Consider the following 26,974-nt stretch of genomic DNA (forward strand, 5'->3'; position numbering starts at 1 on the left):
GTCCCTTGGACTGCAAGGAGATCCAGCCAGTCCATCCTAAAGGAGATCAGTCCTGGGTGTTCATTGGAGGGATTGATGTTGAAGCGGAAACTCCAATGCTTTGGCCCCCTGATGCAAAGAGCTGACTCATTGAAAAAGACCCTGATGCTGGGAAAGATTGAAGGCAAGAGGAGAAGGGGATGACAGAGGATGAGATGGTTGGATGGCATCACTGACTCAATGGACATGGGTTTGGGTAGACTATGGAAGTTGGTGATGGACAGGGAGACCTGGCGTGCTGTGGTTCATGGGGTCGCAAAGAGTCGGACACAACTGAGAGACTGAACTGAACTCATGCACTCCAAAACTTTTCAATAAGAGAGAGCTCCAAATATTATCAACCTGTCTTATTTTTTGGGTTTCAATTGTCCCTTAAAAACTTCTATGTAAGGACTTGAGCTATCACTGTGCATTTATAACCTTTGACTTTTTAGTTGAGAAAATCATAATTGAATTCCTTCCTGGGTGGTGCAAGAGATAAAGAATCTGCCTGCATTCTATCCTGGGTCAGGAAGATCCCCTGGAGGAGGAAATGGCAACCCACTTCAGTATTCTTGCCTGGAAAATTCCATAGAAAGAGGAGCCTGGTGAGCTACTGTCCATAGGGTTGCAAAAGAGCTGGACTCGACTTAGCAACTAAATAACAACAATAAAAACAATGTCCCAGTAACTCTCGTAAGCAGGGTAAGTTTTACTTTTGCAGTTCTCAGGAACCAGGCACCCACCCAACTAAACATTTTAAAAGATTCTAATTTTACTTGGGAGGTTACTCTTTGTAATTCAAAAATCACAGTACTCAAGAGAACTGTAAAGTCAACTTCTTTAAAAAAATGAAAGTCACATACTGGGGATTTACAGATCTCAAAAGTCTGTAGGCTGTAGTGGGACTCTAAGGTGATGTCGACATTCCAGACACATTGCCAGCACTTGTATTGTACTACCTGTATACTACTAGGTTCACAGAAAATGTCCTTCAATCCATTAAGACATACCATTTGCCATGCCTTGAGCTCTTTATACTAAGGATTTTATTGCTTAAGGAATATTGCCACTTCTTACATTTAAATCTTAAAGACATTTACAATGCGGTAGTTGGGGATTAAATGTCCATCTTCACTCCTCTGTCAGAAGATTTAAGGTTGGACTAATAATCTGTTTTGGTTGGTAGTGAAAGAGCATATGACATAGTTAAGCTCATTCACTGGGTCATGAATCTATTTCAAGCAAACGACAAATGATGTTCAATATCATCATTTATATGGTATGCTTGGAAGCTTAAACTATCCTAGAAAGAAGAAAATTTGTAAGACAATCCCTAAAAGTGTTTTAGTTAAACTAAAACTAGAACCAGACATATTTGAAAAAATATATTTTCAGAAGCATCGTCAACAATCCATAAACATGCCCAGCCTTTGGGGCTGGGACAGACATTTCCCACCTGTTCCAGTTGGAAAACTCTGCTTTCATGGTTGCTCTGATCACAAAGTTACCATAAATCTTTACCGCTCATAACAATTCCTGCAAATTGAGGCACTTTATGAACCTGATATGTTTCTAGGATTTTACGTACACCATTTTACTTAATACTTACACTATGCTGTAGAACTTGAAGCATTTCAAGCCCTTCTCCCACGCCTCTGCCTGGTTTCTCTAATTGGACTTCATCCATACCGCTTCCTATTCTTACTGTCACACATCTCTATTTTTCATTCTTCAATTGCTCAGCAGATTTCAAGGAACTACGCCTTCAGGAACTACCCTGAATGTGCTCTGCCTTGTCACGTGTCACTCTGTCTCAGCCTCCCTTCCTTCCTTTTACCTCTCCAATGTCTTCCCCTCCCAACATCTGATTTCAGTCTCTCTTCTTCCACCTTCAATAGAATAGAGTGCTATTCTTCTCATCTTTGCCAAGAATTCCTTGTGCAGAACCTTCATAGGAGAGGAGGAAGGGCATAGCACCCAGGATACACAGCCTGAATCAAGGGAGAGAGGCAAGATCAGGTGGCAGGTAAGGGGAAGGATAAATTGGGTGGTGTGGCTGGATCATAAGTGGAAGTTGAGACGTGAAGGAAGAGCCGGCAGTAAAAAGAATCAGGATCAGGTTGTTAAGGATGTAAGAGTCTAAGTCCTCTTACAGTCAGTGATAGACCTTGAAAGATTCTGTAGGAGGGAAGGGGCCCGGTCAGAATCCAGCTTTTGACAGGTCACTCTGGTGACAATAGGCAGAGGACAGATTGGATGGCGAAAGGGCAATAAAGAAAAAGGAAAAAAAAATCACAAAAGGACCTCAGCTAATTCCAAAGTTTAGCTAGAAGACCACATAGAGAGGCCATATGAGGCAGGGTATATGGAGAAAGAGCACTCCAGAAGAAAGAGCGCATACAAACTTTTCGAGGCTTGATCTATTGGAGGAGTGCCAAGAAGCTCAGTGTGACTGGACCTTGAGAATGAAAGGGAGAGCAGCAAGAGATGAGGTCAGGGAGACAAAACAGCCAGGGCCAAAGTAGGACCATAGAGGCCTCCGTAAGCATTCTGAATTGTATGCCTGTGTTTGAAGAAGCCATTGGAGAGTTTGGGGCAATGAATTGAAATGTTCCTATTAAGCTTTTGGAAGCATCACTGCTGCTACTACATAGAGAATTAGCTACAGCAAGGTGAGTAGAGAGACCAGGGAGGGCTGTTGTAGTATTCCAAATGGAACATGATGGCTGGTGGTGTGGACCAAGGGGTCATGGTAGAGGTCGCAGGAAAACCTGATTGACAGGATTGAGTGTTGTGTTATTAATCGATACAGAATGTAGGAGAAAACAGGAATTGAGGATGACCTCCAGAGTGAGCATTTATCATCGACAGTGAATAAAAACACAGAAAGCAGTGTGAAAGCAAGATGCGAGATGGTACGTACACCAGAGGATGCTCAATAAATGCAGGATAAATGAGAGACTGAATGAGTGATTGAATAAGAGCTGAGGCTGGTTGTCAGATTTACCTAAATTGTAAAGACAGAGTTAATCACTCAGTCATATCCAACTCTTTGCAACCCCATGGACGATAGCCCACCAGGCTCCCTCTGTTCATGGAATTCTTCAAGCAAGAATACTGGAGTGGGTAGCCATTCCCTTCTCTAGGAGATCTTCCGAACCAGGGATTGAATTCGGGTCTCCCACATTACAGGCAGATTCTTTATTGTCTGAGTCACCAGGGAACCCCAATTGTAAGAATAGGTCTCATACTATTGAATGAATAGGTGCCCATAATGCCTTCCGGAGAACGCAATGGCACCCCACTCCAGTACTCTTGCCTGGAAAATCCCATGGACTGAGGAGCCTGGTAGGCTGCAGTCCATGGGGTCGTGAAGAGTCGGACACAACTGAGCGACTTCACTTTCACTTTTCACTTTTATGCTTTGGAGAAGGAAATGGCAACCCACTCCAGTGTTCTTGCCTGGAGAATCCCAGGGACAGGGGAGCCTGGTGGGCTGCCGTCTATGGGGTCACACAGAGTCGGACACGACTGACGCGACTTAGCAGCAGCAGCAGCAGCATAATGCCTTCTTTTCCCTGCTTTAAGTTTCTATAGCATCAAATATCCTTGAAATAGTAGCCCCAAGCCCCCTCTCTTCAGTGTCTTATGCAAGGTGATTTACTCCAAATTTGCCATGTCAAGGGTTTGGCCATGAAATATGGTTTCCTTCTGGAGAACTCCATATTCTAACTAAAATAAGCTGCATTGTCAACCTGTTTTTGACTTTAATTTTCTTAAAATAAATGGGTACAAGTGTATTAAAAGAAGAGTTTGACATGTTTTAGCTTTATACTAAGTCATACCATGTATTTCAGTGGAAAATGGTTTCCTCAAAGTCATAGAAAGGGCTTTTTGTTTTAGCTTAAACTAAAATTTTTTTCACTAACAGATGACAGTTCTATGTTGCAGCCAGTATCCAGCTGTGCAAGTTCTCAACAGCTGGAGTCATAATAAGCTTCATTCTATGAAAATGAGCTCATTACTATTTAGTTTGTGCTGATGCTCAATAAATCCATAAAGTGCTTCTCTAGATTTGAGAAGTTTTATGAACTTGTACAAAGAAGTTTTAAAACAAAGTTTTACGTTTGGCAATGTTAAAATCAGAATATCTTTTTGCTCCCCCTTTATTGTAAAGTCTGTTCTCAAATCTGAGCAAATTATACATGTGAGTATATATATATATACATATATATATATGTATATATATATATGCCAAAATACAGACTCACCTAAATTTTAATATTAAATATGCAACATTAAAATTAATGGTTAAACTAATATCATAATAAACTAACATTATAAAAGAAATAGTGAAACTCCCTGGTGGCTCAGATGGTAAAGAATCCACCTGAAATGCGGGACATCTGGGTTTGATCCCTGGGTTGGGAAATCCCCTGGAGGACAACATGGCAAGCTACTCCAGTATTCTTGCCTGGAAAATCCCATGGACAGAGGAGCCTGGTGGGCTACAGTCCACAGGGTCACAAAGAGTCAGACAAGACTGAAGTGACTTATCACACAGTTACATTTTTATCACAGTAGTTTTATTTTTAAGTTTGCCAAACCCTATGTTATATGTTACCTCGTTCTGTAAAACATGTATCTTAAATCATATAGAAAAGTGAAAAAGTAATACAGTTTTAGCTTTTTTTTTTCTTTCACTATGATGTTAATATTTCTATGATGAGATCAAATCTCATCCTTGGAGTTGATTTCACTATGTCTCTAGAGTAAGTTTTCTTAGCACTAAAATTATAACAAAGTAACTTAAAGATGTAAAGCTATGGGGAGAAAAAAAAATAAGCCCTGGTATTAAAATGTTATCTGATGAAATGAAAATCTAAAAATAAATAAATAAATAAAATGTATTTGAAGCAGGAACAAAGAGTAAAAAAATCAATTTGTGGTCTGAATTTAAGGATGTCTCAATACCTTTGGTTCAACATTTGAATTATTTAGGAAATAAGAGGGAATAAAAGAATAAACTTACTAGGTCTAACAAGTTAAAACTATCCACTTCTCAGTCAAAATATTTCCAAAGTGCCATTTTTACATCTCTTTGATGTGAATTCCAAAAAGACTTAATGGAGAGACAGTGGACAGCTGACCCATAATTAAAACAATAATGGCTATGAAATTCAACCTCTAAAGTAATTTTAGTGTGAACTTCCCTCTGTGAAAACCATCAAAAATCACAAATAACACAGTTCGATTTTGATCAGCTGGGAGTGTTCTAATCAGCTCAAATTCCATTACCTCTGAGCAAAGTCCAAAGCTTCCATTCACTGTGAAATCACTGAAGGCCTCTTTAGCAGACCTGTTCACTTGAGGATGTAACCTTTAAATGAATGCCACTTTTGTAAATGCCACTTAAGAGGATCCTTCTAAAGCCACAGTGAGATGCCACACTGGGCTTCTTGTTGGATTTTCCCAAGGCTGATTTCCTTAGAGGAAAGGAGAGAGTGCTGTCTGGCACCAAAACCAAAGAGATTCCTGGGGTTTTAACCCCAAACTCTATGTCTGACCGCATTCAACCTGTAAATTTCCTCTGTGCAAGATTTCACAACTCAGAATAATGTCTTTACTTATGTGTGCCTTGCAGAGTATAAAGTCCCTCTGTGACAGGATTACAACCTTAGGATATGTGAAGGAAAGGGATTCTTAAACAACTTTGAGCATCATGACTGATTGGCCAGTCCCATCCCCAAGGAACGATATTAACAATATTATGTTTTAAATCCAATGTACATGTTATAGGCATAACTCCTATTCTGGATTATTCTGTTCTGATTTCAGTATCTGGATGTTATTTGATTCAAAGAAGGAGTCTTATTATCATCTTACTTTACTCTTATTAACACATCTGACCTGCTTTTTGCAAGGTGAAACAAAATTTAGGCTTCCTTAGAGAAAGCAAGACATAAGAATGCTGAGATATAAAGGCAATAGTCACTGTCGTTATGCTGCTTGTGATGGAAATTCAGATGCTTTAGGGGAGGTGAGAAAAATTCTCAGATACTGAGAGCCTTTACAGTATCCCTGCACTAGTTAGATTATGAGAAGGCAGCAGAAATTTCTTGCTAACCAACCCCTGCTGAGATGACTGGCTTGATAACCAAACAGAATCAAGCAATGTTTTCCATTTGGCCTGTATGCAGCCATTCAAGAAAAAAAACAAGCTTACAGAAGACTCCAATAATGTCTAACTTAAAGGAAATTTTTCTACTTAGAATGTGAAACATATTCATTTTTCAAAATACTGTACATTATTTGAACAATTTTCTCTGAAAATACGGAATCCTAACTCAGCTCAGAAAGATGCTTAAGACAGAATTCTCAGCTTGTGGTTTCAGGTTCCATCTTTATTCCCTGAACTTGTTTTATAACCTGGTAAGAGACCACCTACTGCGTGAAATTTACCAGATATGGGGAAGAGACCCACAAACCCTATTCCTAAAATGAAATCCAATTTTTTCACTAATAAGTAGTAGTTATTAATTAAATATATCTTTATTGGGAATTTACCATGCACTATAGCTCTACTAGGCATTCAAATATAGATATGAATCAAACAAATGCAATCACGGCTGTCATGGAGTACAGGGTTTAATAGGAGATGACATACAATAATGATTAACTCTTGATGCAGTATCTGTGATAATGGAAAGACCAGGAGACTTAAACCAGCAAAGGGTTGGGGGAAGTAGATATCCCCAAGGACTCCCCCAAGGAAAGAACTCTTAAATAAAGGCTGAAGTTTGAGTCAGTCAGAAAAAAGCGTTGAAAGAGAAAGAGATAGAGAGGGTGCAGGATGATTCTGGAAGAACAAGAGGGGCTGTGGGAAACTATGAAAGGAATTTAAAGGGGTGGTGGGTATGATGCAATTATAAATATATTTAAACATAGCACAGTTGGGAAAAATACAAGAAGGAAATGAAGTTAATTAGATATGGAAAAATCTGTGAGAAGGCTTTTGCAGAAATCTCAATGAGGTATGCTCCTGGCTTAGACTAGATGCATAAAATTCCACCCCAAGACATTTTAGAAAGGCTTAATTTTTCTCTGAGAAAAATTAGGGACCCTAGGGACCCTGAGCAGAGGTGAGATGGTAGGGAAACCAAAATACCTAGCTGCAGGTAAAGTCATATAATATTTGGAAGTTGGAGCGTTAGGGAGAAAATCTTGCCTATTGTTCAACTTTAGCTGAAGTTGGTACTATTATTATCACCCTATGGAAAAAAAAGAGCAGTTTCCTATCTTGACAAAAATTACAACCAACATTTTCGATTAAGGAAAGCTGCATTTCTTTAGACTGAACAACTTTTCATTTTATTTCAGTCTTGTCTTTGATCTGACTCCTGTCAGAACCTTTCTTTCATGAGAGGCTTTGATTATTACAGGAGGCAACATCCGTAATTTAAAACAAAGTGGCCCAGTTCAGGCTAGTAATTATTTCAGAGTGGGATTCCAAAAGAGGGATACATCTAAGGTAAGCATGCTGTACTGTCCTGCCTTTCGTCCCTGTTCAGCTGGCATCCAATTAGCATCCGTCCAATATCTCCTCATGCCTTTCCTAATCTACTTTTAAATTAAAGCTATAGATGATCAAAATTATTCACAGATATTAAATATATCTAGTAGAATACAATCTCAGTAAGGGATGTTTATCTGTTTTTATTTCACTGGGTGCTCCAGAACCTAGACACTCAATAAATAGTCATTGATTAATGAGCAAACAAATGTTGACCAAAAAATGCTGACATAATTTTAAATTTTCATCTTTTATTAAAATTCAGAGTATACTGAACTTAGAAAGCACATTCTCATTCTCCTGGTATTTAAACCCCCCTTGATACAGTTCTATTACGTATTTCTTTTATTCCAGCAAACCTACATTATTCCTGTCTCCCCACAAAATAATTCTGGTTTTCTGTTTGTATTCCTCTCCTTATTTTGTTCTCTTGGCATGAAATTGTGCTTCTCCTCTCCTGTTACTCACCCCCAAGTTCTACTATCAATTTTTTCTCCATCCTTTCAAAACTATTTCAAAGGCCAGCTCTTTCAGGAAGCTTTTCTAAGGAGCTTCTCACCATGTGTAGATATACTCACTTCTTCTTTTAAAAACTCAAGACTACTTGTCTTTCATTGCATCTCATTTAGAGTGTCTTTTATTAAAATTATTTATACACTTATTCTATACTGTTGTATGTTAGTATTCATTAAAGAAAACCAAACCACTGTAGGTATTTCAAATATAGGGAATTTAATAGAGGGACTTTATTACATAGGTGATGAGAGAGTTAATAAAACAAATAGGTTTAATGAGGCAGACTAGATACTAACAATAGCAGAAAGCCCTTCCCATACTTGGAACTTGTGAGACAATGAAAGAAGGTGGTAAAGGCAGTATTGTTAGAACTAGAATCCAGAATCTAGGACCAGAAGCATGGTTGAAGTTATCCGACAGGATCTGGGGTCATGGGGAAAATAGCTGTCTCTCTGAACCTCTAGCAATAGAAGAGACTCAGCTCAGCCAAAATTGCCATGCAGGTGAACAGTTGTTTTCCCCCTTGAAGGTTTCCAATGCCTCCTTTAGCCAAATCTACCTGGAAATCAGTTGATGAGATAGCCTAAGAAGTGTAACTTCCTACAATACAGAGAAGAACAGGAGAACAAACAGGCAAATAATCTGTCATTACAGTTTAAGAATTAAAAAAACAAAAAAAAAGAAAAGCTATGTGACAATCAGTTCAGTCACACAGCCATGTCTGACTCTTTGTGACCCCATGAACCATAGCATGCCAGGCCTCCCTGTCCATCACCAGCTCCCAGAGTTTACCCAAAATCATGTCCATTGAGTCGGTGATGTCATCCAACCATCTCATCCTCTGTTGTTCCCTTCTCCTCCTGCCTTCAATCTTTCCCAACATCAGGGTGTTTTCAAATGAGTCAGCTCTTCCCATCAGGGGGCCAAAGTATTGGAGCTTCAGCTTCAACATCAGTCCTTCCAATGAACACACAGGACTGATCTCCTTTAGGATGGACTGATTGGATCTCCTTGCAGTCCAAGGGACTCTCAGGAGTCTTCTCCAACATCACGATTGAAAAGCATCAATTCTTCTGCACTCAGCTTTCCTTATAGTCCAATTCTCACATCCATACATGATCACTGGAAAAACCATAGCCTTGACTAGATGGTCCTATGTTGACAAAGTAATGTCTCTGCTTTTGAATATGCTATCTAGGTTGGTCATAACTTTCCTTGCAAGGAGTAAGCGCCTTTTAATTTCATGGCTGAAGTCACCATCTGTAGTGATTTCAGAGCCCAGAAAAATAAAGTTAGCAACTGTTTCCACTGTTTCCCCATCTATTTCCCATGAAGTGATGGGACCAGATGTCATGATCTTTGTTTTCTGAATGTTGAGCTTTAGGCCAACTTTTTCACTCTCCTCTTTCACTTTCATCAAGAGGCTCTTTAATTCTTCACTTTCTGCCATAAGGGTGGTGTCATCTGCATATTTGAGGTTATTGATATTTCTCTTAGCAATATTCATTCCAGCTTCTGCTTCCTCCAACCCAGCATTTCTCATGATGTACTCTGCATAGAAGTTAAATAAGCAGAGTGACAATATACAGCCTGGACGTACTCCTTTTCCTATTTGGAACCAGTCTGTTGTTCCATGTCCACTTCTAACTGTTACTTCCTGACCTGCATACTAGCCAATCTTATCACATGGACCACAGCTTGTTTAACTCAATGAAAGTAAGCCATATCATGTAGGGCCACCCAAGATGGATGGGCCATGGTGGAGAGGTCTGAGAGAATGTGGTCCACAGGAGAAGGGACTGGCAAACCAGTATGCTTGCCTTGAGAATCCCATGAATAGTATGAAAAGACAAATAGATAAGGCACGGAAAGACAAATTCCCCAGGTCAGTAGGTGTCCAATTTGCTACTCGAGATCAGTGGAGAAGTAACTTCAGAAAGAATGAAGGGATGGAGCCAAAGCAAAAACAACACCCAGTTGTGGATATGACTGATGATAGAAGCAAGGTCCAATGCTCCAAAGAGCAATATTGCATAGGAACCTGGAATGTTAGGTCCATGAATAAAGGCAAACAGGAAGTGGTCAAACAGGAGATGGCAAGAGTGAGTGTCCACATTCTAGGAATCAGTGAGCTAAGATGGACTGGAATGGGTGAATTTAACTCAGATGACCATTATATCTACTACTGTGGGCAGGAAACCCTTAGAAGAAATGGAATAGCCATCATAGTCAACAAAAGAGTCTGAAATGCAGTACTTGGATGCAATCTCAAAAACGACAGAATGATCTCTGTTCATTTCCAAGGCAAACCATTCCATATCATGGTAATCCAAGTCTATGCCCCAACCGGTAATGCTGAAGAAGCTGAAGTTAAATGGTTCTATGAAGACCTACAAGACCTTTTAGAACTAAAACCCAAAAAAGATGTCCTTTTCATTACAGGGGACTGGAATGCAAAAGTAGAAAGTCAAGAAATACCTGGATTAACAGGTAAATTTGGCCTTGGAGTACAGAATGAAGCAGGGCAAAGGCTAATAGAGTTTTGCCAAGAGAATGCACTGGTCATACCAAATACCCTCTTCCAATAACACAAGAGAAGACTCTACATATTGACATCACCAGATGGCCAACAGCAAAATCAGATTGATTCTATTTTTTGCAGCAAAAGATGGAGAAGCTCTATACAGTCAACAAAAACAAGACTGGGAGCTGACTGTGGCTCAGATCATGAACTCCTTATTACCAAATTCAGACTTAAATTAAAGAAAGTAGGGAAAACCACTAGACAATTCAAGTATGACCTAAATCAAATCCCTCATAATTATACAGTGGAAGTGAGAAATAGATTTAAGGGACTAGATCTGATACACAGAGTGCCTGATGAACTGTGAATAGAGGTTCATGACATTGTACAGGAGACAGGGATCAAGACCATCCCCAAGAAAAAGAAATGCAAAAAAGCAAAATGGCTCTCTGAGAAGGCCTTACAAATAGCTGTGGAAAAAAGAGAAGTGAAAAGCAAAGGAGAAAAGGAAAGATATACCCATTAGGATGCAAAGTTTGAAAGAATAGCAAGGAGAGATAAGAAAGCCTTCCTCAGTGATCAGTACAAACAAATAGAGGAAAACAGTAGAATGGGAAAGACTAGAGATCTCTTCAAGAAAATTAGAGATACCAAGGGAACATTTCATGCAAAGATGGGCTCGATAAAGGACAGAAATGGTATGGACCTAACAGAAGCAGAAGATATTAAGAAGAAGTGGCAAGAATACACAGAAAAACTGTACAAAAAAGATCTTCACAAACCAGATAATCACAATGGTGTGATCACTCACCTAGAGTCAGACATACTGGAATGTGAAGTCAAGTGGGCCTTAGGAAGCATCACTACGAACAAAGCTAGTGGAGGTGATGGAATTCCAGTTGAGCTATTTCAAATCCTGAAAGATGATGCTGTGAAAGTGCTGCACTCAATATGTCAGCAAATTTGGAAAACTCAGCAGTGGCTATAAGACTGGAAAAGGTCAGTTTTCATTCCAATCCCAAAGAAAGGCAATGCCAAAGAATGCTCAAATTACCACCCAATTGCACTCATCTCACATGCTAGTAAAGTAATGCTCAAAATTGTCCAAGCCAGGCTTCAGCAATACGTGAACCGTGAACTTCCTGATGTTCAAGCTGGTTTTAGAAAAGGCAGAGGAACCAGAGATCAAATTGCCAACATCCGCTGGATCATTGGAACAGCAAGAGATTTCCAGAAAAATATCTATGTGACAATAGAGATACCTTTATAATACCTTTCAACACCTAGCAGAATGTCTTACACAAAATATTGGTTATATTTTATCATATCCCACTTCTAAAATGGAGAGTGTTATTCTGTTCAAAGATGAAAATAAGAATTTATACATGAGTTATTATTTAACCAATGATTCTTTCTGCATGTCCACTAACCATCGACACAATATTTTAAACATGTGAAGCTTATTTTTTATAAGCAAAATATTATGAATTTGGCACTCAATCTCTAATAAGTCCTACCTTTCTCATTCTTTTCTGAGACACTTCAGCTTATTTGAGTCACCACAGCACAAGTTCTAGACCTCATTTGGGTCTTGAAACTCTGTTAAAAGCTGATAAAGCTGTCAATTTTCTACTGAGGGTGGGGTGGAAGACGGTATTTGCAATTATACTCAATGTTGTATACATTTTCTGAGTGTTTGCATAGCCCAAAGCCTACTCACTACTCTGGATCACAGACTAGTGGAAGTCTTGATGTTGCTATTGTTTAGTGGCTAAGTCTAAGCTAGTCATGATAAGTTAGTGGCTATGTGACTGTTGAAATCCTCATGGTCTATAGCCCTCCAGGCTCTTCTGTCCATGGGATTTCCCAGGCAAGAATACTGGAGTGGGTTGCCATTTCCTTCTTCAAGGGATCTTCCCAGACCAGGGAATGAATCATGTCTCCTTTATTGGCAGGCAGATTCTTTACCACTGAGCCACCTGGAAAGCCCAGAAGTCTTAATAGTCACCTATTAATCAAATGAAATTTGGAAGCAGAACACAACATACACCTGATGAGCTACCTTGGTTTCCTCAGTGTGGCCACCTCCTAGTAACCCAAACAGATACCTGGAGTCTGAAAAGGCAGTCTGGAGCTCAACAGTTTCTCAAATGGGGATGAATTTGCCCCACAAAAAGACACTAGACAATGTCTGGAAGCATCTTTTTATTTTCATGACTCAGGCATGAGTGTTCTGCTGGCATCTAATGGGTAAAGACCATGAATTGCTAAATAACCTGCAACACACAAGAAAGCCCCCACTACAGAGAGTTATCCAGTTCAAAGATCAATAGTTCTGAGACTGAGAAACACTATTGAGCAAGAGCAATTACATGCTTCTACTTGGCTCAAAAAGACCACATTAATTTACAATTCAAGATACATTTTGCATTCATCTATGTTCCCCCCGCGACAAAAGACACTTATAAGTTGCTGACATATTTACTTAATCAAAGTTTACCGATGTCTCTGAGTTCTAAGGTTTAATCCTTTATATCAACTGTGTCACTGTATCTTTGAATCTAGTCTGTAGCCTGTAAGATGATAAACAATGAATTTCTATTATGCTTAGAGAAAAATCACTCTGTAGCTTAAAAAACCTGGTTTCCGGCAAGGGGTGGGGGATATACCAAATAATACAAAAAGATATGCCTAAAATCTTAACTATACCAAAATTGAGAATATGAACTCAAGTACACCCAGGTTGTTCAAGCACAAATCTACTTTGTCCTTTTCCCCAGACAGGTATGTGTCCAAAGTCCCAGACTAAATACTCCCAGACCTCAGGCCACACTCCTGAAATTCCATGTTGATTTGAGTTTCCAGAGCTGTTTCAAGGTAAGGTCCTCTAGTTGGCTGACTTAAGAAGTCTATTCTGGCCTTCTGTTTCGGAATAGGCTTCTACTTCAGGACTAGGCGGATGCTAGGGGAGTAGTTTTCCTGCTTGTGGTGCATCTGACCCCACCACACCCACCAATTTAGAATCTCCAAGAGCAGAGCCTGTACATCAGGTGGAAAAAGCACAGTTCTAGACAGTTATAACCTCCCAAGGGGATCTTGTCCTGAGAAGACCCTGGACTGCAATAGAGCTTTTCTTCTGGCAAAGGCCAAGAGACAAGAGTCCATCAATATCCTATAGAACTCTTGCACTTTGGTTATGCTTTGGAGACCTCAGGAATTCTAGAGCTCCCAGGATGGCTCCCACAGGCCCAGGCACTGGGCCCATCCCAGCACCTGGCCAGTTATGGACCTAGACTCCAGACTGGCTCTGTGAACTGAGGTTACAGATTGATTCTTGAAGCCTCAGGATCCAGGCTCGGCACCCTAGCACCGGGCTAGCATCCAGGCTGGTTTCCACAAAACCAAGCTCCCAGCCAGTTCTAGTACCAGACTGAACCCTGAGGACCCAGACACTGGGCCAACCCCCATGGTACCCAGCACTTTGTAGCCCTGTGAACGTAGTCTCCAGTCCTCCCCCAATGCCCGCACCCCCCTTCCCCAATGGACTGTGAAATGAAGCCCCTCCTTTAGCCTAGAACTATCTAAAACTCTGACATCTGGTCCTGACATCTTTTCTATTTTTTCCTCACTATTTGTCTTCCAATACCATGTGCTTCTGTTTTTCACAAGTTTCTAACTCTATGTTTTTTACTAATATATCCTCCATCTGAAATGCCCATCTCCAGATATCTCTGCTGCTGCTGCTAAGTCGCTTCAGTCATGTCCGACTCTGTGCGACCCCATAGATGGCAGCCCACCAGGCTCTGCCATCCCTGGGATTTTCTAGGCAAGAACACTGGAGTGGGTTGCCATTTCCTTCTCCAATGCATGAAAGTGAAAAGTGAAAGTGAAATCACTCAGCAGTGTCCAACTCTTCGTGACCCCATGGACTGCAGCCTACCAGGCTCCTCTGTCCATGGGATTTTCCAGGCAAGAGTACTGGAGTGGGGTGCCATTGCTTTCTCCACCAAATATCTCTAATATTTTTGAAATGTCTCCTCTTTCATGAAGCCTGACCTCACTGCCACAGTCAAATATACCCACTGCCTTTTGGAACACCCACTAAATTTACCGTGTTTGAATAGAATACTTTTCACATTTTCCTCCTCTTTGACAACAAAGCATACATCTCCTTTGTGGCTTTCTCATTCTGGTATCCCGCACAAAGCCTACTAGCATGGTGCTTTTGGCAAAGCACATGTTCCTCATATTTTGATGAAATGAAGGCTTCAAGTAAAATATTACCGCAAGGTGCAGGTGCTCTGCATCTACAATATTTTTACATTTACCTACTGAGATCGTCTCTTTCTGGTAGTTGAGATTTGGAAGAGTAGTGTTATAACTAGAAATCAAACCGAAAATTACAATGAAGAATGTAGTTTGTTTTGGGGGAGGTGAAGTTATTTTACCCAATCCATTGTTAGTTTCCTGCATCAACTTGGCTAGGATATTATCTAATCTAGGTATTTAAACACTAATCTAGGTGTGACTATACTTAGTATTAACAGATGTGACTAACATCTATAACCAATTGCTTGTAAGTAAAGGAGATTTCTTACCTTCAATAATATAGTTGGGCCTGAGTCAATCAGTTGAAAGATTTTAAGAGCAGAACTGAGGTTCCCCCAAAGAAGAAATTTCATCTGTGGAGAGAGCAACTTCAACTCCTGCTCTGTGTTCCTGCCTGCCCTTCCTAAGAGCTGGTCTATGAAACTAGGATTTGCCTGGTCAGCTCCCACAGCTGTATAATCCAGTTCTGTGCAATAAGTAAATAAGAAAACACCAGTTGTCCCTTAGTATCCATGGGGTGTTTGTTCTGGGAGCCCCCACAGATATTAAAATCTACAAATGCTCAAGTTCTTTAAAAAACATAGTGTATAAAATGTATTAAAAAGCAGAGATCACTTTGCCAACAAAGGTCTGTATAGTCAAGGCTATGGTTTTTCCAGCAATCTTGTATGGATGTGAGAGTGGACCATAAAGAAGGCTGAGCACCGAAGAATTAATGCTTTCAAACTGTGGTGTTGGAGAAGACTCTTGAGAGTACTTTGGACAGAAAGGCAATCAAACCAGTCAATCCTAAAGGAGATCAATCCTGAATATTCATTGGAAGGACTGACGCTGAAGCTGAAGCTCCAATATTTTGGCCATCTATTGTGAGGAGCTGACTCATTGGAAAAAGATCCTGATGCTGTGAAAGATTGAAGGCAGGAGAAGGGGGACAACAGGGGATAAGATGGTTGGATGGCATCACCAACTGGATAGCCATGAGTTTGAGCCAGCTCCAGGAGACAGTGAAGGACAGGGAAGCCTGACATGCTGTAGTCCGTGGGGTCACAAATAGTTGGACACAACTTAGCAACTGAACAACAATGATTATATGTTGAATTTATAATTGTGAAAACCATGGATATGAAGGGCCAGCTGTAAATAAATAAATTTTTCCTACTGGTTTCATTTCTGTGATGGAACCCAGACTGACATGCCTACTATGAGAATTTTCATTGAAATTTTAAAAAGGATAGTTAGTGATTTTATACATAGATATGTATGTGCATATATATATTTTATAGATATGTGTGCATATATACATACTTACATAAATATACCTACATAGTACAGATTGAAATAATACAAGATACCCCTTTTTTTGCCTAACTAAATGAGCAAGTTTAAAAATTATGATAGAGAATTCTATGGTGGCCCAGCGGCTAAGAGTCCATGTTCCCAATGCAGGGGGCCCAGATTTGATCCTTAGTGAGGAAACTAGATTTTACATGCCACAACTAAGAGTTCACATGATACAACTAAAGATCCTAAATGCTGCAATGAAGATCAAAGATCTCATCTGCCACTATTAAGACCTGGTGCAGCCAAATAAAAAATTGCTTGAAAATTATGATAGTGTTATTGAAAGTTCTGTGAGGCAGACCATATATAACTATGAACAAGAATGCCTTTCTCAGAAATTTTTAAAAACACTCAATATTGCTATTTTAGTCAGAAAAATATAGGATTTTTAAAAGCCAAGAAATTAAATAATACTCAAGAACACAAGATTAATAAAGAATAAGTTGCTGCATATTTAGTTAATTGATTGTTGTTGTTCAACTGCTAAGTCCAGACCAACTCTTTGTGACCCCGCGGAATGCAGCATGCCAGGCTTCCCTGTTCTTCACTATCTCCTGCGGTTTGCTCAAATTCATGTCCAGTGAGTCAGTGATGCCATCCAGTCATCTTATCTTCTGTCACCTCTTCTCCTCTTGCCTTCAGTCTTCCCCAGCATCAGGGTTTTTTCCAATGAGTCAGCTCTTTGCATCAGGTGGCCAAAGTATTGGAGCTTTAGCTTCAGCATCAGTGCTTCCAATGAATATTCAGAGTAGATTTCCTTTAGGATTGACTGGTTTGATCTCCTTGCTGTTGAAGGGACTCTCAAGAGTCTTCTCCAATTAAGGTATCTTAATTGATACCTCTTACTATAAAACCTGCTATCAGCTAAATCAAGCATTAGATTGAAAACTGTCATTCATTATCTCAGGAACAAATAAATCTTGACACCTTGGTAAGCCTCACCTAACTCAGAACAAGCCAAACAGCAGGCTTCTAGTTGGCTCCTCCAGAAAGGGATGTGGAAGAGGCTAGAACCCAGCTTGTTTCCCCTGGAAGGAATCACCACTCACAAGGTTGATATCTTACTGCCTCAGAGGATGTGAACGCTGCTTGGTGATGCGCTCTTCAGTTGCTTAACTATTGATAACTTGACAAATTTTAGTTTAGTAGGTTGCTAGTATCCTGTGTGTTGTGAGTGTAATGAACAAGAGGAAAGCAGGCTTTCACAATGTTAACAAAATATTTTTCTCATTATCTAATTCACTCTGATACCAGCCAACTCCAATTCCTCAATGACTTTAGATTATAAAAAGTCACAGCTGGAAGAGAGTTTAGACCAACTCCCTCTTTTCACAGATGAGGAAGCTGAGGGTATGAGAAGTGGGGTGATTTGCTCAAGGTCACCGCTAAGGATGGGACACAGGTAGGACTGTCATTTAGAGCCTCGGTGTTACCTCCTTTCTTACTTATGAGTTGTTTGGGTCAGGAAAATCATTAACCATCATTAAAGCACAATATAAACAAGAAAACAATGCTGCTGAGATTAATGATTTTCCTTATAGTTATTTCTTTAATCATATTCATGCAATTAAATTCAAAGCTAGGCTGTCAAATACTGTAGCCACGGAGATATAAGGCTAACATATACTTGCAATGTGTCTAGGAACTAAATTTTTAAGATTTAATTTTATTCTTTTAAATTCAAAACATGCTTGATTAAATTATTAAGAATTTTAAAATTAGGTTTAGAATGATATGCGAATCTATTTTTCTAACAGTAAATTTTATGAAACCTAAGTGAAGATCAAGTATTTCCAATGAAAATTGAAGTGTACTGTAAGTAAAAATTATCTACTGAAGTAAAAATTATTTCAAAGGCTTAGCATGCAAAAAAGAACATAAAATACCTCATAAACAGCTTTTATATTGAGTAGACATTGAAAAGATAATATTTTGGAAAAATTGAGTTGAATTAAATGTTATTGCAATTAATTTCACTTTCATTTTACTTTTTAAATGTAGCTATTAGAAAATATCAAATTACATATACAATCCTCATTATATCTCTGTTGGATAGGACTGATAGAAAACCTCAAGTGTTTTTCAAATTTGTAAGAAAGTGTATCTAAATAACTCTTGTATTTTTAATTACATGGGGAGCACATATGAACAAACTTCTACTCTTACTTACTTTGGATCCTTCTATGTTAGTTTCTGAAACATATCAATTAGAATTGAGCACCCACAATTTGGGATGTTGGCTTTGTGATTTATTCCTGGTGAAATAGACACTGTAGAAAATCTTAGGGATCTCAGAGTAAAAAAGTAGTTGAATGAAATCCTTAATATCCACAGGGCTCTATGTTGCTTACCTTTTAACACACCACATTGAAATCACTCTTATCATTCCTAAAAGAGTATTTTTAAAAGTGTCTGAACCTCACGTGTTTCATTGATGAAGACTGTGGACATTCTGAGGCTCCAATAGGACCTTTCTCTCAAATAATATAATCCTTAACAATACCTCTCCCTTTCAGTCTGAGTAGCTGTAACAAATTTCAGACATCAAACTGATAATTAGGTTTCAGACACGTGGCATGTCCTTCCCATTTGGCGGCCAAATGGTTGCCCTAGGCTTTAGTTTCCCTTTCTGGAAAAGAGCAGGCTCCTTTTAACATATTCCTACCATGGGTATATTTTGAACCTTCTTTTCAGAGGCTCTGGATGAAGTCTTGACTGCTTCCATTCTTGTCACTCGGATGTTCTTTGAACTTCTGTTATGGGCTGAATTGTGTTCCCTTAAAAGAGTTGGACTGTGAAGAAGGCTGAGCACTGAAGAACTGATGCTTTTGAACTGTGGTGTTGGAGAAGACTCTTGAGAGTCCCTTGGACTGCAAAGAGATCCAACCAGTCCATTCTGAAGGAGATCAACCCTGGGATTTCCTTGGAAGGAATGATGCTAAAGCTGAAACTCCAGTACTTTGGCCACCTCATGCGAAGAGTTGACTCATTGGAAAAGACTCTGATGCTGGGAGGGATTGAAGGCAGGAGGAAAAGGGGACGACAGAGGATGAGATGGCTGGATGGCATCACGGACTTGATAGACGTGAATCTGAGTGAACTCCGGGACTTGGTAATGGACAGGGAGGCCTAGCGTGCTGCGATTCATGGGGTCGCAAAGAGTCGGACACAACTGAGCGACTGAACTGAACTGAAAATTCATTTGTTGAAGTTTTAATGCCTGGTACCTCAGACTGTTATTATATTTGAAGATAGAGTCTTTAAAGACATAGTTAAGGTAAAATGGGGTCATGCCAGTGAGCTCTGATCCGATATGACTGGTGTCCTTATAAGAAGAGGAGATTAGGACCCGGCCACGTGCACACACAGAGGGAAGACCACAGGCAGACTTAGTGAGAAGGTGGCCATCTACAGCCAAGGAAAGAGATCTTAGAAGAAACCAACTCACCAACACCTGGATCTTGGACTTCCCACCTCCAAATCTGTGAGAAAATAAATGTATGTTGTTTAAGCCACCTAGTGTGTGATCTTTTGTTATTTTTGCCTAAGCAGATTAACACAGCATCCTTCTTAGCTGCACTTGATTAAGCCTCCCTCCTCTAGAAAACCATCAGATGCCCTTTTTGTTGGATGCCACCTTTATTTATCCTTCAAAGAACCTGTTTCACCACTTGCCCTATGACGTTATCCCTGTGGTGGTCTTCAGTTTCATCCACAAATTGCCATATAGTCCACTTTGCCATGTAGTCTACTTTTTAAAGTCAGACCATCCTATATATTCCCTCCAAATTTGATGAAAGTTTCTCTAGCCAGTTTTTCACAATGTGTTAAGTGAAACAGAGAAACAGTTTAATTTGTATAGATTATACTTAGCTTCTAACAATCAGCCTTAGAGAATTTAGAAAGCAGTGAATGAGGCAGAAGGAGCAAGGTCTATCAGGATTACTGACCCAGGTTGAAGTTTGACAGTGTGCTTACTCCTCCAGCGACCTTGAATTAGTTTTCAATTCCTCCCAAGTCTCTGTTTCCTCCTCTTTACATTTTTAGGGCTACTATAGTTTCTGCCTCAAAGGATTATAGGTGGGTGCTCAGTCATGTCCACCTCTTTGCAATCCCATGGCTCCTCTGTCCATGGGATTTTCCAGGCAAGAGTACTGGAGTGGGTTGCCATTTCCTGCTCCAGGGGATCTTCCCAACCCAGGGACTGAATCCACGTCTCCAGTGTCTCCTGCCTTGGCAGGCAGATTCTTTACCACTGAGCCACCTGGGAAGCGAAATGGCTTACTTCAGAGTTAAATGAGATAACATATGCCAGGTTCATGGCAAATAGTACCACATAATAAATATTAATCGTCTTGCCCCAAAGGTAATGAAAGTTCCTTTGAAATATGACTACAAATCCTTTTTAAAAACAACAAGAACAGCAGAAGTGTTTTATAGTTAAACAAGGGAGAGGAAGAACATCTGTTTACGGTGTCCTTTGGTGAAACAACATTCATTTATATTCTAGGGCAGTGATGTAGCCCTAATTCTTTAGACACTGGGAGGCAGTTATCTGGAAATGCACCATCATTCAGCCTCTCTGGAAGAGAGGGGGTCACTGATGAGTGCCTGTAGTAAGAGCCTCAGAGCAACCATTTTATCACATGACTCAGTTCTGAAGTCCTGTTTACTTCTTTCCTTTCTTTCTGATAAAAATAATAATATGATGCTTAGTTCACTAAGAAGAAACTCTATGTAAATACATTATTTATGGGGATTTTTAAATAATATACCGAGAATACCCATATTTATGCATTTACACACACACACACACACACACATCTACTTATCAATAAGAAGTACCATTGCAATGGGAAAGATTTCTCTATTTATATTTGATTGAATTCCACAGACACATGGGTACTAACTGTTGGCAAGTGTCTCTCATGTTTCTGAGTGGAGAGGAAACAAATAAACTGAACCTCATCTTGCCCTCAAGTCCTGGCTATGATGCTGCTATTAAAAGTGGAATTGGACCTGAACATCACATGATTCTGAAGCTGTTATAAAGGAGCTGGGTGAACATTAAATGGAGTATAACAGCTGTTGCTCTCTCATTTCACTTTTCTAGTTAAGGGCTGTTGACAAGACTGGTCTGTCCCTTTAGTCTGATTTCTCGTGGGAGCACGTTCAAGCCAGGAAGACGGTCTCTTCCTAAACCGCACTCTTCTCACGTGGCGCTGTGTTCCTTGCTGGTGTGACAAAACTGCGGCTTAGTCCCTCCCTGCTGCCCCGCTAAACTGAGATCTGTTACTAATCAGTACACTCTTCCGAAGAGAAATCAATCTATCCAGATATTTTAAATAACAAATCAACAAGGTGATATTCCACCAACACAAATGACAGGAGTATCCAGTTCGTGGTTTTTTTTTTTTTTTTCCATCAACTTTTCCAAGATTCAAAGGAAATGTGACTCCTAAAAGTACAATACAATTAAAATACAGTCCTATAAAGCATCAATATTTCACATTTTCTCCCTTAAGTATTAAATTGGGAATAAAATATTTTATAAGAAACGTCTATTAAAGGTATAACTAGGCAGCAAGGATGATATTTGTTATGGTAGTTGTTGTTTAGTTGCAAAGTCGTGTCTGAGTCTGTGACCCCATGGACTGTAGCCCGCCAGGCTCCTCTGTCCATGAGATTTCCCAGGCAAGAATACTGGAGTGGGCTGCCATTTCCTTCTCCAGGGGATCTTCCCAACCCAGGGACTGAACCCACGTCTCCTGCATTGGCAGGTAGATTCTTTAACACTGAGCCACTTGGGAAGCCCAGGGGTTATATAGAGATACATAAAGAGGCAACTGTTTCTTTTAATGGCTGAGCTTATCCTCCAATTAAAGATAAATAAATTCTGAGAGAAAAAAGATGACTGCTCTCAATTGGTAAGAATTACTTCGGATACCGTTATTAGATGCTATATTAGAACTTGATTATTTTGGATACTGTCTCCTGGGGCTGCCATAACAAAATATCACAGACTAGGTGGCTTATGACTAACCTAAATAGTATGTTAAAAAGCAGAGACATTACTTTGCCAACAAAGATGCGTCTACTCAAGGCTATGGTTTTTCCAATGGTCATGTATGGATGGGAGTTGGACTGTGAAGAAAGCTGAGTGCCAAAGAATTGATGCTTTTGAACTGTGGAGAAGACTCTTGAGAGTCCCTTGGACTGCAAGGAGATCCAACCAGTCCATTCTGAAGGGGATCAGTTCTGGGTGTTCATTGGAAGGACTGATGCTGAAGCTAAAACTCCAATACTTTGACCAGCTCATGGGAAGAGTTGACTCATTGGAAAAGACCCTGATGCTGGGAGGGATTGGGGGCAGGAGGAGAAGGGGACGACAGAGGATGAGATGGCTGGATGGCATCACCAACTCTATGGACATGAGCTTGGGTAAACTCCGGGAGTTGGTGATGGACAGGGAGGCCTGGCGTGCTGAGATTCATGGGGTCGCAAAGAGTCGGACATGACTGAGCGACTGAACTGAACTGAAGGTGGCTTAGACGACAGAAATTTATTTTCCCACATTTCTGAAGGTCAGAAATCCAAGATCAAGTTGTGGACTAGTTGGGTTTCCTCTGAAGCCCTCTCCTTCACTTGCAGATGCTGTCCTCTCTCACTCACTGTTAGCTCTGTTTGCAAGTTCTAACTTGTGTTTCGCGTAAGGACCTACACTTTTTCCTGGGGCTCTGTCTTCCTATATGCATTGTGCTGAAATCTTGCTGTGATACCAAAATCTGATCAGAGGCAACTTCATAATAAATCACCTCAGCACATAGGAGGAAGTCAAGAAATTCTGGCTAGAGACACTACGTTCTTTAAACCTGAGTAATATTTTCCAAGCCAAAAAATTGGATAACAATATGTCTTAGTTTTAGTTTTCCATTCTTACTAATTTTATTTTCTCCTTTTTCATTTAAAGCACTATCCCACTTTCTCCAAACCCAATGGACTCAATCCAACCATTATTTTCTAGGTCTCTCTTCCTTTGGTTTCATTGAACAACCAAGTACAGGAGAAGCAGCTGAGAATTGTGAACATAAAGTCATTGAATTACTGTAACACACAATCACTGCCAAGTATAAATGCCTTAATGAATTCATAGTTCATCTGTTTGAAAATTCAGCTAATTCAGTCTTGTGTTTTATACAGACATTATTTTCATCATGCTGAAAGCCAATTTTGGTTTTAGTGTGAGCTGTGCTGTACTGAAACACTAGAATCATGAAGCTAACCTCCAGAAGGTCTAAACATGGTATAGATTTGGGGCAGGCTTACTTCAATTAGCCTTGAGTGGTAATCTGTCTAAATTTCTTTTAAAAGCCATGCAGACATTTGTTTTGGTTATTCTTCAAGGACCGAGTTTTAAATGTTTTTTTAAAAAATTTCAAGAAAAAGAAATTCAAGCAACTAATAGTAATGCATATCACCTCCAACCCTTTTGTATTGTTTTTTGTACTTTTCCACTGATTATGGGACACAGCTATGTGCCAGCTCATGCCCTGAGTAGGTGGCAGAGAAGAGTAAGCCCCACTGGATGGGAGGCACTCTATCCAGTCAACCTTGCTTTGTTGAGTTTTTTCCATTCATAAAAGTTTGTGGATTGTACTCTACTGGCTTGAAGTTTAGTCTTAGAGAGTTTGTCTACACTATGGAAAGTCTAAGTTTAATACAGGGGGAAATGCTTGCTATTATAATGAAAGCAGAAAGCAAAATTAACTGGATTCACCTGTTAACATTCATTCTTTTGAAATATTTTTTAAACATTTTATAATTATATTTTTTCTACAAATTACAAAATAACCATGGCGATGACATCTTGTTGAAAGGATGTGTGTGGTCTTCATAGGCAGACCACCTGGGGATAAGCCTGTCACTTATTTGCTGATCTAACTTCTTTGTGTCTCAATTTTTTCATCTGTAAAATGGAGAAATTCCTAACATTCTTTTTTGTTTGCGTGAAGAATAACTGAATTAACACATGGACAGTGTTTAGAATAGTTTCTAACACATGGTAAGTGCTATATATACACTAAATTAATTAATAAAAGTAATTTAATGATTTGTCTTACATTTGAGGTTCTATCTGGTTATTTTTCTTATTGCATTAATGTAAAACTATTTACATATGGATTACAAATTATACTCCAAAATATTCTACATCTGACTTTCCCAGTGATGTTTATTTTGCAAAAATTCTACAGGGTATCATTACTGGAGTTCTAACGAGGGAGAGTTGGGTAGAGAAAGAGTGGAGGTAATAAAAGCAATTACTGCAGATGGAGACTTCTGCCATGAAACTAAGACACTTGCTCTTTGGAAGAAAGCTACGAAAAATCTAGACAACATATTAAAAAGCAGAGACATCACTTTGCCAACAAAGTTCCATGAAGTCAAACCTATGGTTTTTCCAGTAGTGATGTATTGATGTGAGTGTTGGACCATAAAGAAGGCTGAGTGCCAAAGAATTGTTGCTTTTGAACTGTGCTGGAGAAGACTCTTGAGAGGAGTCTGCAAGGAGATCAGACCTACACTTGATCTTAGCCAAAAGGCCAAGGAGTGATAAAACCAGTCAATCCTAAAGGAAATCAACCCTCAATATTCACTGGAAGGACTGATCTGGAGCTGAAGCTCCAATACGTTGGCCACATCCAAATAACCAACTCATTGGAAAAGACCCTGATGCCAGGAAAGAGTGAAGGCAGGAGGAGAAGGGAGTGACAGAGGATGAGATGGTTAGATAGCATCACCCATTCAATAGACATGAGTTTAAGCAAACTCTGGGAGATAGTGAAGGACAGAGAAGCCTGATGTGCTGCAGTTCATGGAGTTGCAAAGAGTCAGACACCACTTATTGCCTGAACAACAACAAAAAGTAAAGCCAATTAAGGACAGTGTTTGTCAGTAGCCACCAAAAGTCTCCAGGGAACCATTTACACAGTAACCTCAAACTACCCCTCCAGGGCCTGGGGCACAGTACCTTCTCAAAGCTGAATTTCATGAAAACAGCCACTGCGAAGGAGTTTCCATGGAAGGATTGTTTGGGACTGAGGCTATTGACTAAAACACCAGTTTTGGGGAAATACATTTGGGAAAGACCCTGATTCGTAAAATTAGAGAAACCACATGCTGTGTATTTATTATTTTAAGGTCTATCCTGGAGGGGAATCAAATCAAAGAGGACTTATTTTCATTAAATAAGATTCTAGGATTTGTTGCTAATCAGGGTCTTTTAAAAACAGTTATAGGATTGAAGGTTCAACTTGAATAACTTCTTTCTTTCTCTTTCTCTTTTTCATCTGCTTTACCAAGTGCATGTATTTTGAACCACTCAAACAGATCACATCAAAAAGATAATGAAGAAATTTTTTCTCTTTTATCACAAATAGTTTTTACAGAAAGAACAGCTATATTTACTTTTTCAAGGTGGATCTGATGCTAAATATACTAAAGATCTAAGGACTATACTGCTGAAATTTTTACAAACAGGAAGTTAATTACTACATACTGTATAGTAATCAGTTTAACAACTTATTTTTTTTTAGGTTAGTAAGAAGGTAATTGTTCTATTTAAAATATTAAATCATTTTAATAACTGTTTAAAGGAATGTAAATTCAGGAAGCCAAATATCTGCCTAATTAACATCATGGAGAATAAATACCTAAAAATTAATATGAATTTCATTTTTCATTTCATGACCTTCCTCAGATACCAAAATAGTGCTTTATTCTTCCCCTTGGAGTGGTTAATCACCAGATCTTAAAAATTTGAATATTTCTGTGCTACAATTTTTTTTGCCCATGAAACAATTATTTCTGAATCTATTTTATATTATAAACATAAAGGCTACAAATTGCTTTGAACCAAATGGAATAATTTCCTAAATACATGATCATACAACCTTAGAACAAGGAGAAACAACTGAAGTCCTGACAGTTTCAGGATTATTTATCCAACATCTGTGGACTCTGGTATTTTGTGTACATTATTTCTAATAATTCTGGGAGAGGAGAAATTGTTATTTATAACCACTTGTATATTTATCTCTCTCTTTTTTCTTCTTCTAAGGATGGTGGAATAAGGCAACGGAAGGATGTGGGTAGGCAAGCTTGGAGGGACTCAGGCCAAGTTAAATAAATCTGCACTAAAAAGAGGGAGACTAAAATCTATGGTAAAGATCTGGGAAGATTTACAAACTACACTTGGCAAGAAACAAGAGAGAAAAAAAAAGATTTTGGAAAATATGGAAATAAAATACAGTGGCCTCTCCTCCCATTTCCCATACAAATTTTAAGTAAAATCACTCTACTAAAATGGTGTGGATGGAGTGCAGGCTTCATTGTGAATGTGAAGAGCAATTGAATTGGCACCCTGAACATGATTGGATGGTGCACAGGACTGCTGCTAATAGATTACCCCTCTGAAGCCAAATATTGACCCCATATCACAGAAGATGGTCTGGGGCTTTGAAAAATTCCATGGTGCTCTCAGAACCACCTTCTGGTGAAGCAGCAGAGATGAGATTTGAGTTAAGTTCTCTCCAGCTTCTATCCAATGTTCTTTCTTCTGACTATTTCCTGTCACTGAGAGAGGCTATCTCGTATACTGAGCTTCCCTGGTG

The sequence above is a fragment of the Capra hircus genome, chromosome 2 (assembly GCF_001704415.2).
Source record: "Capra hircus breed San Clemente chromosome 2, ASM170441v1, whole genome shotgun sequence".
In the NCBI taxonomy this organism is placed as follows: Eukaryota; Metazoa; Chordata; class Mammalia; order Artiodactyla; family Bovidae; genus Capra; species Capra hircus.